This window comes from Tursiops truncatus, chromosome X (assembly GCF_011762595.2).
Source record: "Tursiops truncatus isolate mTurTru1 chromosome X, mTurTru1.mat.Y, whole genome shotgun sequence".
Taxonomy (NCBI): Eukaryota; Metazoa; Chordata; class Mammalia; order Artiodactyla; family Delphinidae; genus Tursiops; species Tursiops truncatus.
In genome coordinates, this window is record NC_047055.1 from 42,868,394 (window position 1) to 42,883,639 (window position 15,246).

The window sequence follows — 15,246 nt, forward strand, 5'->3', positions numbered from 1 at the left end:
GCCACAGGCTCACCCTGCACTCCGTACCTCTCCCTCGCCCCGGCCTGAGTGAGCCAGAGTCCCCAGAGCAGCTGCTCCTTTGACCCAGTCCTGTCTGAGCGAAGAACAGACGCTGTCCTGCGACCTACATGCAGAGGCGGAGCCAAATCTAAAACTGAGCCCTGGGAGCTGTGAGAACAAAGAAGAGAAAGGGAAATCTCTCCCAGCAGCCTCAGAAGCAGCGGATTAAAGCTCCACAATCAACTTGGTGTACCCTGCATCTGTGGAATACATGAATAGACAACGAATCATCCCAAATTGAGGAGGTGGACTTTGAGAGCAAGATTTATGATTTTTTCCCCTTTTCCGCTTTTTTGTGAGTGTGTGTGTGTGTATGCTTATGTGGGAGATTTGTCTGTATAGCTTTGCTTTCACCATTTGTCCTAAGGTTCTATCTGTCCGGTTTTTTTTTTATTGTTTTTGTTTTTTGGGGTTTTTTTGTTTTGTTTGTTTTTTGTTTTAAAAATATATATTTTTTCTTAATAATTATTTATTTGAATAACTTTATTTTATTTTATCTTACTTTATTTTATCTTCTTCTTTCTTTCTTTCCTTTTTTCCCTCCTTCCTTCCTTCCTTCCTCCCTCACTCCTTTCTTTATTTCTTTCTTTCTTCCTTGCTTTCTTTCTTTCTTTCTTTCGTTCTACATTTTCTCCCTTTTATTCTGAGCCATGTGGATGAAAGGCACTTGGTGCTGCAGCCAGGAGTCAGTGCTGTGATTCTGAGGTGGGAGAGCCAACTTCAGGACACTGGTCCACAAGAGACCTCCCAGGTCCATATAATATCAAATGGCAAAAATCTCCCAGATATCTCCATCTCAACACCAGCACCGAGCTTCACTCAATGACCAGCAAGCTACAGTGCTGGACACCCTATGCCAAACAACTAGCAAAACAGGAACACAACCACACCCATTAGCAGCAAGGTTGCCTAAAGTCATAATAAGTCCACAGAAACCCCAAAACACACCACCAGATGTGGACCTGCCCAACAGAAATACAAGACCCAGCCTCATCCACCAGAACACAGGCACTAGTCCCCTCCACCAGGAAGCCTACACAACCCACTGAACTATCCTTAGCCACTGGGGGCAGACACCAAAAACAACGGGAGATACATACCTGCAGACTGCAAAAAGGAGACCCCAAACACAGTAAGATAAGCAAAATGAGAAGACAGAAAAACACACAGCAGATGAAGGAGCAAGATAAAAACCCACCAGACCTAACAAATGAAGCAGAAATACGCAGTCTACCTGAAAAAGAATTCAGAATAATGATAGTAAAGATGATCCAAAATCTTGGAAATAGAATAGACAAAATGCAATAAACATTTAACAAGGACCTAGAAGAACTAAAGATGAAACAAGCATGATGAACAACAAAATAAATGAAATTAAAAATACTCTAGATGGGATCAATAGCAGAATAACTGAGGCAGAAGAATGGATAAGTGACCTGGAAGATAAAATATTGGAAATAACTACTGCAGAGCAGAATAAAGAGTTTCTGCTGAAAGATCAGCTGTTAACCTTATGGGGATTTCCTTGTATGTTATTTGTTGTTTTTTCCCTTGCTGCTTTTAATATTTTTCCTTTGTATTTAATTTTTGATAGTTTGATTAATATGTGTCTTGGTGTGTTTCTCCTTGGATTTATCCTGTATGGGACTCTCTGTGCTTCCTGGACTTGATTAACTCTTTCTTTTCCCTTATTAGGGAAGTTTTCAACTATAACCTCTTGATACATCTTCTCAGTCCCTTTCTTTTTCTCTTCTTCTTCTGGAAACCCTATAATTCGAATGTTGGTGTGTTTAATATTGTCCCAGAGGTCTCTGAGACTGTCCTCAGTTCTTTTCATTCTTTTTTCTTTATTCTGCTCTGCAGTAGTTATTTCCACTATTTTATCTTCCAGGTCACTTATCCGTTATTATGCCTCAGTTATTCTGCTATTGATCCCATCTAGAGTATTTTTCATTTCATTTATTGTGTTGCTCATCGCTGTTTGTTTCATGTTTAGTTCTTCTAGGTCCTTGTTAAATGTTACTTGCATTTTGTCTATTCTATTTCCAAAATTTTGTATCACCTTTACTATCATTATTCTGAATTGTTTTTCAGGTAGACTGCCTATTTCCTCTTCATTTGTTAGGTCTGGTGGGTTTTAATCTTGCTCCTTCATCTGCTGTATGTTTTTCTATCTTCTCATTTTGCTTATCTTACTGTGTTTGGGGTCTCCTTTTTGCAGGCTGCAGTGGCTAAGGTTGCTTCAGTGGGTTGTGTAGGCTTCCTGGTGGAGGAAACTAGTGCCTGTGTTCTGGTGGATGAGGCTGGATCTTGTCTTTCTGGTGGGCATGTCCACATCTGGTGGTGTGTTTTGGGGTGTCTGTGGACTTATTATGATTTTAGGGAGCCTCTCTGCTAATGGGTGGGTTTGTGTTCCTGTCTTGCTTTTTGTTTGGCATAGGGTGTCCAGCACTGTAGCTTGCTGGTCATTGAGTGAAGCTCGGTGCTGGTGTTGAGATGGAGATATCTGGGAGATTTTTGCCATTTGATATTATGTGGAGCTGGGAGGTCTCTTTTGGACCAGTGTCCTGAAGTTGACTCTCCTACCTCAGAGGCACAGGACTGACTCCTGCCTGCAGCACCAAGATCCTTTCATCCACACCACTCAGAATAAAAGGGAGAAAAATTAGAAAGAAAGAAAGAAAGAAAGAAAGAAAGAAAGAAAGAAAGAAAGAAAGAAAGAAAGAAAGGAAGGAAGGAAGAAAGAAGGGAGGGAAGGAGGGAAGGAGGGAGGGAGGGAGGAAGGAAAGAAGGAGGGAAGGAAGGAAAAAAGAAAGAAAGAAGATAATTAAAATATAATAAAGTAAGATAAAATATAATAAAGTTATTAAAATATAATTATTAAGAGAAAAAGAAAACGGATGGATAGAACTCTAGGACAAATGTTGGAAGCAAAGCTCTACAGACAAAATCTCACACAGAAGCATACACATACACACTCACAAAAAGAGGAAAAGGGGAAAACATCATAAGTCTTGCTCTCAAAGTCCACCTCCACAATTTGGGATGATTCGTTGTCTAAAGGAGGGAAGGAAGGAAAGAAAGAATGAAGATAAAGTACAATAAAATGAAGTCATTAAAATAAAAAGTAATTATTAAGAAAAAAATTAAAAAACAAAACAGATGGAGAGAACCCTCGGACAAATGGTGGAAGCAAATCTATACAGACAAAATCTCACACAGAAACATACACATACACACTCACAAAAAGAGGAAAAGGGGAAGAAATCTTAAATCTTGCTTTCAAAGTCCACCTCCTTAATTTGGGATGATTTGTTGTCTATTCATGTATTCCACAGATGCTGGGTACATCACATTGATTGTGGAGCTTTAATTCGCTGCTTCTGAGGCTGCTGGGAGAGATTTCCTTTTCTCTTCTTTGTTCTCACAGCTCCCAGGGGCTCAGCTTTGGATTTGGCCCCACCTCTGCGTGTAGGTCGCTGGAGGGCGTATGTTCTTCGCTCAGACAGGACGGGGTTAAAGGAGCCACTGATTCCAGGGCTCTGCCTCACTCAGGCCGGGCAGAGGCAGGGGCACGGAGTGCGGGGTGAGCCTGCAGTGGCAGAGGCTGGTGTGATGTTGCACCAGCCTGAGGCACGCCGTGCGTTCTCCCGGGGGAGTTGTCCCTGGATCCCGGGACCGTGGCAGTGGCGGGCTGCACAGGCTCCCTGCAAGGGGTGTGTGGATAGTGACCTGTGCTCGCACAGAGGCTTCTTGGTGGTGGCAGCAGCAGCCTTAGCATCTCATGCCTGTCTCTGGGATCTGCGCTTTTAGCCATGCCTCGCGCCCGTCTCTGGAGCTTCTTTAAGCAGCGTTCTTAATCCCCTCTCCTCGCGCACCAGGAAACAAAGAGGGAAGAAAAAGTCTCTTGTCTCTTCAGCAGGTCCAGACTTTCCCCCGGACTCCCTCCCCACCAGCCGTGGCGCACTAGTCCCCTGCAGGCTGTGTTCACACTGCCAACCCCAGTTCTCTCCCTGTGCTCCGACCGAAGCCCAAGCCTCAGCTACCAGCCCTGCCCGCCCCAGATGGGGAGCAGACAAGACTCTCGGTCTGGTGAGTGCCGGTCAGCACTGATCCTCTGTGCGGGAATCTCTCCGCTTTGCCCCCCACACTGCTGTTGCTGTGCTCTCCTCCCCGGCTCCGAAGCTTTCCCTCACCACCACCCACAGTCTCTGCCCGCGAAGGGGCTTCCTACTGTGTGGAAACCTTTCCTCCTTCACAGCTCCGTCCCACTGGTGCAGGTCCCGTCTCTATCCTTTTGTCTCTGTTTATTCTTTTCTCTTTTGCCCTACCCAGGTACGTGGAGGGTTTCTTGCCTTTTGGGAGGTCTGAGGTCTTCTGCCAGCATTCAGTAGGTGTTCTGTAGGAGTTGTTCCACGTGTAGATGTATTTCTGGTGCATTTGTGGGGAGGAAGGTGATCGCATCTTACTCTTCTGCCATCTTCCCCTGGGCTACTGTCCTCAATTCTTTTCATTCTTTTTTCTTTATTCTGCTCTGCAGTAGTTTTTTCCACTATTTTCTCTTCCAGGTCACTTATCCGTTCTTTTGCCTCAGTTATTCTGCTATTGTTCCCTTCCAGAGAATTTTTAATTTCATTTATTGTGTTGTTCATGATTGTTTGTTTGCTCTTTAGTTCTTCTAGGTCCTTGTTAAATGTTTCTTGTATTTTCTCCATTCTATTTCCACGATTTTGGATCTTCTTTACTATCATTATTCTGAATTCTCTTTCAGGTAGACTGCCTGTTTCCTCTTCATTTGTTAGTTCTGGTGGGTTTTTACCTTGCTCCTTTATCTGCTGTGTGTTTCTTTGTCTTGTCATTTTGCTTAACTTACTGTATTTGGGGTCTGCTTTCACAGGCTGCAGGTTCGTAGTTCCCATTGTTTTTGGTGTCTGCCCCCAGTGGCTAAGGTTGGTTCAGTGGGTTGTGTAGGTTTCCTGGTGGAGGGGACTAGTGCCAGTGTTCTGATGGATGAAGATGGATCTTTTCTTTCTGGTCGGCAGGTCCCTGTCTGGCGGTGTGTTTTGGGGTGTCTGTGACCTTCTTATTATTTTAGGCCACCTCTCTAGTAATGGGGGGGATTGCATTCCTGTACTCCCTTTCCTTTTTTGAAGTATATAATATAGTATTATTACCTATAGGTACTTTGATAAGATCAGAGGCAGTGACTGGTCAGCAAGGTCCCTGGTTTTCCAGAACCACTATGTTTCCCCAAGTCAGAGAGTTCATTTTTAAGCCAAGGTGGCCCCATACTGAGACAACAGTGGGATTCTGGATCAGAGGACAAGTGTCCCAAATGTAGCCAGTGTCAATCCTCTGGCATTATGAGTTATAGAGGTCATACTTTTTCAAGGGCTGAAGCTGACATCTCTATAGTGTTGGTGCTATAGGGGCATCATTTCAAAGTTCTTTTGGTGGAGTCCACAGGAATCTCCTAGGCTTCTTGCCTTTTAATTGGCTCACCACAATTAGGGGGACTATCTTGTCACATCTAACGTGGTGTGGTTTATTGATGGGCTTTCCTGCATAGCATTTTATCCAATTGAATTATTATGTTCACCCAAGACCTCATTTGAATGTGGGGCCTATATATGAGACCCATCCTATCACTAAGAGTCATTCTCTTTTTTCCAAGGCACTGGAAAGATATTACCAACATGCCTGAGCTTTCTACTAACTTTTCTGTTTAGCAATAAATGTTCCAAGAAAGCTACCTCTAAAACCCAGTAAAAGAGAAAAAAGTGAATGAGATGCTGAGTTACTCCACCTATGTCTACAAGATTCCGAAGCATGTTTGCTTTGACATTGGCATTTCATCAAAGGCCATGAACATCATGAATTCTTTCCTTTACTACATACTCAAGTGCGTCTCAGACAAGGCTTCCTACCTTGCCTGTAGCACAAGTTGCACAAATGTCAACTCCAGGGAGATATAAACAGCCTTGTGCCTGCTACCCATAAAGGTGGTTGATTACACTGGGTCTGAAGATACCAAGGCCATCACCAAGTACATCAGCCACAGACTTACTGCCCTCAGGAGGATTTGAGTAACAAACACCAAAGGCTTTTTTCAGCTCCACATATTTTTTTAAAAAATAGTAATAACTATAGCCCAGTAAATTTGGATCTATTTTAATTTTTGGTCTTGTGGCATTATGCTGATTTTAAGATGTCATTCTTATAATGAGCTAAATATTATCTGATCTCAAGTTTAATGTGTCTGTAGTGAAATTTGTTCAGAAGAAAATAGTGGATTGTGTCCAATAATATTCCATTTTACTGCTTTACTAAAAGGGCAGTTCTGGCAGTTATTTTTCTAGGTAAGCCTTTAAGGGGTTCTGTAAGGTCAAAACTATTTTTCATAATGATGTTATTGTTTTTCCACACCCATCCTTCCATGGGTATACAGTGGAATTTCCAGAAGTGTATTATGTGTGTGATGTCAAATAAGTCAAAATCAAACAGAAAAACAGACATCTCAAGTTAATGATTTTACTGCTTTTCTATGTATGGGAAGATGCAAGAATCTGGGCCCATTGAAATTATTCCTTAGATATGCATCTTAACTATCTAGGGCCAGTATCCAGAGCACAGAATGTTTCATTTTCTCCATCCTGAATTCCCCTCCGGGCACACCTGTAGGGGGCGGTTGCAAGTGGCTGATGGCTTGATGGCTGATAACTTTTGTTGTTTACTGGAATGGTAGGCAGCAATTTTTGTCCACACATTTTTTATATGAACTTGCATTTTAGGTTATCATGTAATTAGTTTGCCAGACTTAGCAAATAAAAATACAGAATGCCCAGTGAAATTTGAACTTCAGATAAACGATGAATAATTTTTTAGCATTAGTACGTTGCATGCAATATTTGGGCTAAATATTGTTACTGAACAAAATTGGGTCTGCTCACCCACGGGCAATAAAGCCAATCTGCTGACACTGGGTTGTGGTGAAACAAAGTGCCGCATTTATTGCAAGGCAGGAGTCCAGGGCAGCTAATGTTCAAAAAAACCTGAACTCCTTGATGGGTTTCAGGGAAGCATTTTTAAAGGCCAGGTGAGTGAGGGGAGTTGCAAGGTATGTGATCAGCTCATGCACAATGATCTGATTTGTTGATGGTGAGGTAAAAGGAAGGTGTCACAGGGGTTAACATTATCAATCCTCAGGCTCCAGTAGGTCTGGGGGCAATGTGCTCACAATCATCAAGTAGTTAATGTCTTCCATTTGGTGGGGTTTTAGCATCTGTAAAACAACTCGGGAAATGTGCAGCAGATACTGTTATCTAGGAGCTAAAGATTCTGTGACTGCCATATGACTGATTTACTGTTAAAATTCCTACCAGTCCTCCTGGACCAACTGCTACTTTTGTTTTTATATGGTCACATCCTTTCAGTCATTCTTGAGCCAGGTTTTTGTTACTCAGGGTAAGTGTGGGAGACTACAGCTTTTCTACAAACAAGAGAAAAGCAGAGGATATTGAAGGCAGGGTCTGTCTTGCGAAGGCCCCATAGGGTCACGCTCGGTTACATTTTCAGTTGATCCACTTGCACTGCAACTAAGTAAATAGCTGGAATTTTTTTTTTTTGTCCTTCAGCGGTCAAACCTTTTTAAACTTCACTTTCCTAATGTTTTGTATACTCTCAAATAGTAATGCTAGTGTAAAATTTTCTTGTCACATTGACTCTAAGAGTGATGACATTAGCATTACTTCAGCAAACATGATATTGGGCTTTTTTGAGGTCTAACAGTTCAAAATAACATTTTTATATTTCTAAGCATCTTAGGTACTATAAAAAAACATCAAACATTAACACATGCCCTTTTAGTAATGTTTAAGATGAAATTTTTTTATCTTTTACTTTATTCAAATAAATTACACTTATGGTATTCCAATATAAAATCATCCTAGCATTCTTGGAATGAAATCCCTTATTAGGAGGCACTTGAAGAAATGGAGGTATATTGTGATTTGCATGCTAAATGGATGACGTCATTTAAGCCTGCCATACAATCAGAGATATCTTGGAAGTTGCAAGTTTGTCTGACATCTGCCATTGCTTTTTTTTTTCTAATTTAAAAAATTTTTTTAAATGTCTTTATTGGAGTATAACTGCTCTACAATGGTGTGTTAGTTTCTGCTTTATAACAAAGTGAATCACACATACATGAGGATACATATATCCCCATATCTCCTCCCTCTTGCATCTCCCTCCCACCCCCCCTATCCTATCCCTCTAGGTGGTTACAAAGCACCCAGCTGATCTCTCTGTGCTATGCCGCTGCTTCCCACTAGCTATCCATTTTATATTTGGTAGTGTATATATGTCCCTGCCACTTTCTCACTTCGTCCCAGCTTACCCTTCCCCCTCCCCGTGTTCTCAAGTTCATTCCCTACGTCTGCGTCTGTATTCCTGTCCTGCCCCTAGGTTCTTCAGAACCATATATATATTTTTAGATTCCATATATATGTGTTAGCATACGGTATTTCTTTTTCTCTATCTGAATTACTTCACTCTGTATGACAGACTCTAGGTCCATCCACCTCACTACAAATAACTCAGTTTCGCTTCTTTTCATGGCTGAGTAACATTCCATTGTATATATGTGCCACATCTTCTTTATCCATTCTTCTGTCGATGGACACTTAGGTTGCTTCCATGTCCTGGCCATGTAAATAGTGCTGCAATGAACATTGCGGTACATGACTCTTTTTGAATTATGGTTTTCTCAGGGTATATGCCCTGTAGTGAGATTGCTGGGCTGTATGCTAGTTCTATATTTAGTGTTTTTAAGAAACCTCCATACTGTTCTCCATAGTGGCTGTATCAATTTACTTTCCCACCAAAAGTGCAAAAGGGTTCCCTTTTCCCGACACCCTTTCCAGCATTTATTGTTTCTCGATTTTTGAGGATGGCCATTTTGACTGGTGTGAGGTGATGCCTCATGGCAGTTTTGATTTGCAATTTTCTAATGATTAGTGCTATTGAGCCTCCTTTCATGTGTTTGTTGGCAATCTGTATATCTTCTTTGGAGAAATGTCTATTTAGGTGTTCTGCCCATTTTTGGATTGGGTTGTTTGTTTTTTTGATATTAAGCTGCATGAGCTGCTTGTAAATTTTGGAGATTAATCCTTTGTCAGTTGCTTCATTTGCAAATATATTCTCCCATTCTATGGGCTGTATTTTCATCTTGTTTATCATTTCCTTTTCTGTGCAAAAGCTTTTAAGTTTCATTAGGTCCCATTTGTTTATTTTTGTTTTTATTTCCATTTCTGTAGGAGGTCAGTCAAAAAGGATCTTGCTGAGATTTATGTCACAGAGCATTCTTCCTATGTTTTCCTCTAAGAGTTTTATAGTGTCTGGCCTTATATTTAGGTCTTTAATCCATTTTGAGTTTATTTTTGTGTATGGTGTTAGGGAGTGTTCTAATTTCATTCTTTTACATGTAGCTGTTCAGTTTTCCCAGCACCACTTGTCAAAGGGACTGTCTTTTTCTCCATTGTATATCCTTACCTCCTTTGTCATAGATTAGTTAACCATAGGGGCATGGGTTTATCTCTGGGCTTTTTATCCTGTTCCATTAATCTATATTTCTGTTTTTGTGCCAGTACCATACTGTCTTGATTACTGTAGTACTGTAGCTTTGTAGTATAGTCTGAAGTCTGGGAGCCTGATTCCTCCAGCTCCGTTTTTCTTTCTCAGGATTGCTTCGGCTATTCAGGGTCTTTTGTGTTTCCATACAAACTGAGATTTTTTGTTCTAGTTCTGTGAAAAATGCAAGTGGTAGTTTCATAGGGATTGCATTGAATCTGTAGATTGTTTTGTGTACTATACTCATTTTCACAATGTTGATTCTTCCAATCCAAGGACATGGTATATCTCTCCATCTCTTTGTATCATCTTTAATTTCATTCATCAATGTCTTATAGTTTTCTGCGTACAGGTCTTTTGTCTCCTTAGGTACATTTATTCCTAGGTATTTTATTCTTTTATGTTGCAATGGTAAATGGGAGTGTTTCCTTAATTTCACTTTCAGATTTTTCATCATTAGTGTATAAGAATGCAAGAGATTTCTGTGCATTAATTTTCTATCCTGTTACTCTACCAAATTCATTGATTAGCTCTAGTAGTTTTCTGGTAGCATCTTTAGGATTCTCTATGTATAGTATCATGTCATCTGCAAACAGTGACAGCTTTACTTCTTCTTTCCAACTTGGATTCCTTTTATTTCTTTGTCTTCTCTGATTACTGTGGCTAAAACTTCCAAAACTATGTTGAATAATAGTGGTGAGAGTGGGCAACCTTGTCTTGTTCCTGATCTTAGAGGAAATGGTTCAATTTTTCACCATTGACAATGAGGTTGGCTGTGGTTTTGTCATATATGGCCTTTATTATGTTGAGGTAAGTTCCCTCTATGCCTACTTTCTGGAGGGTTTTTATCATAAATGGGTGTTGAATTTTTTCGAAAGCTTCTCCTGCATCTATTGAGATGATCATATGGTTTTCCTCCTTCAATTTATTAATATGGTGTATCATATTGATTGACTTGTGTATATTGAAGAATCCTTGCATTCCTGGGATAAACCCCAGTTGATCATGGTGTATGATCCTTTTAATGTACGGTTGGATTCTGTTTGCTAGTATTTTGTTGAGGAATTTTGCATCTATGTTCATCAGTGATATTGGCCTGTAGCCTTCTTTCTTTGTGACATCTTTATCTGGTTTTGGTATCAGGGTGATGGTGGCCTCGTAGAATGAGGTTTGGGAGTGTTCCTCCCTCTGCTATATTTTGGAAGAGTTTGAGAAGGACAGGTGTTAGCTCTTCTCTAAATGTTTGATAGAATTCGCCTGTGAAGCCATCTGGTCCTGGGCTTCTGTTTGTTGCAAAATTTTTAATCACAGTCTCAATTTCTGTGCTTGTGACTGGTCTGTTTATGTTTTCTATTTCTTTCTGGTTCAGTCTCGGAAGGTTGTGCTTTTCTAAGAATTTGCCCATTTCTTCCAGGTTGTCCATTTTATTGGCATATAGTTGCTTGTAGTAATCTCTCATGATCCTTTGTATTTCTGCAGTGTCAGTTGTTACTTGTCCTTTTTCATTTCTAATTCTATTGATTTGAGTCTTCTCCCTTTTTTTTTTTTGATGAGTCTGGCTAATGGCTTATCAATTTTGTTTATCTTCTTAAGAACCAGCTTTTAGTTTTATTGATCTTTGCTGTTGTTTCCTTCATTTCTTTTTCATTAATTTCTGATCTGAAATTTATGATTTCTTTCCTTCTGCTAACTGGGGCTTTCTTGTTCTTCTTTCTCTAATTGCTTTAGTTGTAAGTTTAGGTTTTTTTATTTAAGACGTTTCTTGTTTCTTGCAAAATCTCACTCAGATTTGATGGAGAAATTAAAACCTTTACAGACAAGCAGAAGCTAAGAGAATTCAGCACCACAAAACCAGCTTTACAACAAATGCTAAAGGATATTCTTTAGGCAGGAAACACAATAGAAGGAAAAGACCTACAATAACAAACCCAAAACAATTAAGAAATTAGTAATAGGAACATACATATCGATAACTGCCTTAAATGCAAATGGAATATATGCTCCGACCAAAAGACATAGACTGGCTTAATGGATACAAAAACAAGACCCATAAATATGCTGTCTATAAGAAATCCACTTCAGACCTAGGGACACATACAGGCTGAAAGTGAGGGGATAGAAAAATATATTCCATGCACATGGAAACCAAAAGAAAGCTGGGATAGCAATTCTCATATTAGACAAAATAGACTTTAAAACAAAGAATATTACAAGAGACATAGAAGGACACTACATAATGATCAAGGTATCAATCCAAGAAGAAGATATAACAATTATAAATATTTATGCACCCAAGATAGGAGCACCTCAAAGCATAAGGGAAATGCTAACAGCCATAAAAGGGGAAATTGACAGTAACACAATCATAGTAGGGTACTTTAACACCCCACTTTCTCCAATGGACAGATCATCCAAAATGAAAATAAATAAGGAAACACAAGCTTTAAATGATACATTAAACAAGATGGACTTAATTGATATTTATAGGAAATTCCACCCCAAAACAAGAGAATACACATTTTTCTCAAGTGTTCATGGAACATTCTCCAGGATAGATCATATCTTGGGTCACAAATCAAGCCTTGGTAAATTTAAGAAAATTGAAATTGTATCAAGTATCTTTTCCTACCACAACGCTATGAGACTAGATATCAATTACAGGAAAAGACCTGTAAAAAATACAAACACATGGAGGCTAAACAATACACTACTAAATAACCAAGAGATCACTGAGGAAATCAAAGAGGAAATCAAAAAATACCTAGAGACAAGTGACAATGAAAACACCATGACCCAGGCTTCCCTGGTGGTGCAGTGGTTGAGAGTCCACCTGCTGATGCAGGGGACACGGGTTCGTGCCCCAGTCCGGGAAGATCCCACATGCTGCGGAGTGGCTGGGCCCGTGAGCCATGGCCGCTGAGCCTGCACGTCCGGAGCCTGTACTCTGCAATGGGAGAGGCCACAACATTGAGAGGCTCGCACAGAGCAAAAAAAGAACCAAAAAATCACCACGACCCAAAACCTATGGGATGCAGCACAACATTTCTAACAGGGAGGTTTCTAGCAATACAATCCAACCTCAAAAAGCAAGAAACATTTTAAATAAACAACCTAACCTGCCATTGCTTTTAAGGCAGTCAGTGTTCACATCTATTTCTGAGGCTCATTTGAATACAATCTGTATATAATCATCCTCCCTCGTTCTCCAACTCACACCTCTTTTTCAAAATGAGTTTGTCATAATGTCTTGAGATATGATTTTGCTTCTCCCAAGAAGGGCCTAAAATGCCTTACCAAGACAAAGTATGTCAATGTGTTGCTTGGGGCCTGCTAGGACAGTTGTTCTACCTACCTGTAGAAGGATCCTCTGCCTTCTCCATTCTGCTCTTGAGCCCATTCACTGAGATTTTTTGCTTTGCTGACATGTTACTAAGAAGATTCAGCTCAGTAACAGCCTCCCCTCTGAAACTATGACCATCATGTGTACCACTGTCAGTGACATTCTCCACTATTAGGGAGAACCCAGTCAATAGATCCAAAGATTTTTTTGAGTCCTATGAGTTTATGAAATAATGGTTGTGATAAATTGAAGTGCCTGTTTTTACTGGCACTCTACAAATGTTAAATCTCAGAGTGAGCCCACATGGTTCTCTCTCTTTCTTTTTCCATTTTGTTACACACATGCTCTAAAATTATTTTTTTGCCCAAATATTACCTGATAAGATTTGTATTTATTCAAATTAGACTCAACATGATTTCAAAAGGTTGCTTGTCTTTAGATACTTTCTCACTTTATTTTCCATTTTCATCATATACTACATATACCTTACTTTATAATTTATTTACCAAATCTGTTAGTTCATTTCTTTTTTATACATTTTCAGAATTTTTCTGCTTCCCTTTGATAGTGTTCCAAGTAAGTTTCAGATTGTTTTCTGTTTTTTTCAAATTAGAAAAGAAATACCAGTCTAGAAATTTTCTAATAGGAAAATCTTTGGGGGATTGCTTTGATTTTACAGATTTATTTAGGGGCAAATTCACATTTGAGTGTTCCTACCCAAGAAGGCTTGTTGCTGACTCTATTCATGCTTCCATTTGAAACTCCAAACAGATTTATATTTTTCTTCATTATAGTTCATACACATTTTTCACTGAGCTCATCTCTAGTGTTTATTAAAGGATAAATAAAGGATAATTTTCAAAAAAAGTAAAATCGTGATTCTCATAGAATTATAAAATGAACGCATCTTAATGACTTTATTGTACTCATAATGAGGAAGTTGGGTAGGTGTTATAACTTGTTTAAAAGAGAATCCAAAACACAGACATATTTATAAATCAAGAATATTGAAATAAACCTTTAGATGAAAACAAAACCAGCTTTTTCCACTGGAAAGGAGGATTATTCTCTCCAGGATAAAACTCACTTTCATATCTATAAACAAAACTTATTTTTTATTACTGTATGTTTTCAGGTTGCAAAATAACTCCCGTAGAAGCAGAATGAGACAATGTAGAAATTGTACTATAGACAATGCATAGTTTTCCTTTGAAGCATAAGTTTTTCTGTATAGTCTCCTCTTGCTGATAAAATTAATCTCAAAGAAAGATTATTCTTGATCACAGAATAAGGCTGGTCTCATTAGACTTGGTCTGATTATTTTTTATAGGTGCAGGAAGAAATTTAATTTACCAGACAGGCCTCCTTTAGTTTGCTTTGCCAAAATTTTCATAAGGATTGTCAAAATGCACTTTTTAAAGCCTTTTATTATTTCCTTATCCTGAGGCTAGGAATCATATCCAAGAACATCTCCTTACCAGATTTTATCTGCAGTACGTTTAAATTGGATGATTTCTTCTTTTCTTGAGTACACCAAAATATACCAAGGCAAGGCCTTGGTTGCGTAAACAATTATTCCAATTATGTCCCAATAAAAGGAGAAAGCCTTTCAATGAGCCATGGCTATGTCCTCATTTTAACTTGATTACCTCTATAAAGTCCTTATCTCCAAATAAGGTCACATTCTAAGGTACTGGGGGTTATGACTCCAGCATATTTTGGTGGGGGACAAAATCAATGCTTAACAAGGAATGAGTATCAGATCCTAGATCATAAAATGCTGAATGGGTAAAAACAACCTGATGACACAGGCCATCTCCCTAATCTTTACATATGAGGAAAACCAAGCTCATTAGTGGGAGGAAAGGAACATAGACCCAGGTCTCTAGAACTTAAAATGAGTATTCTGGTGATACCATGCCATAGAACAATAGGAGAACATCTCCCTCTCCTAGACCTGTAATGGACAGCTAAGGGACTAAGGGGTGGAGACCGGGACAGGTGTTTAGGATGAGAGCCTTTGTACCAATCTCAGGTTTCCCACTGAAGGATCTTAGAAAAGCCTGTAGGATCTTAGAAAAGAGCTTTATAACTTTGACTCTTACAGAATGGAGATGCTATTTCCATATCCCAGAAGACTGTGGTGAAGTATCTGTAGAAACCTACATCAGGCACACACTTAGAATTCCCAGGTTCCTGACAAAGCAGATACCTGA

The 15,246-nt window shown here is 39.5% G+C and overlaps 1 protein-coding gene across 1 annotated transcript in view; it reads left to right on the forward strand.

Annotated features, from left to right (window-relative positions):
• Positions 1 to 15,246, forward strand: part of ZMAT1 (zinc finger matrin-type 1) — a 156,149-nt gene that overhangs the window by 59,338 nt on the left and 81,565 nt on the right. The window lies entirely within an intron of this gene.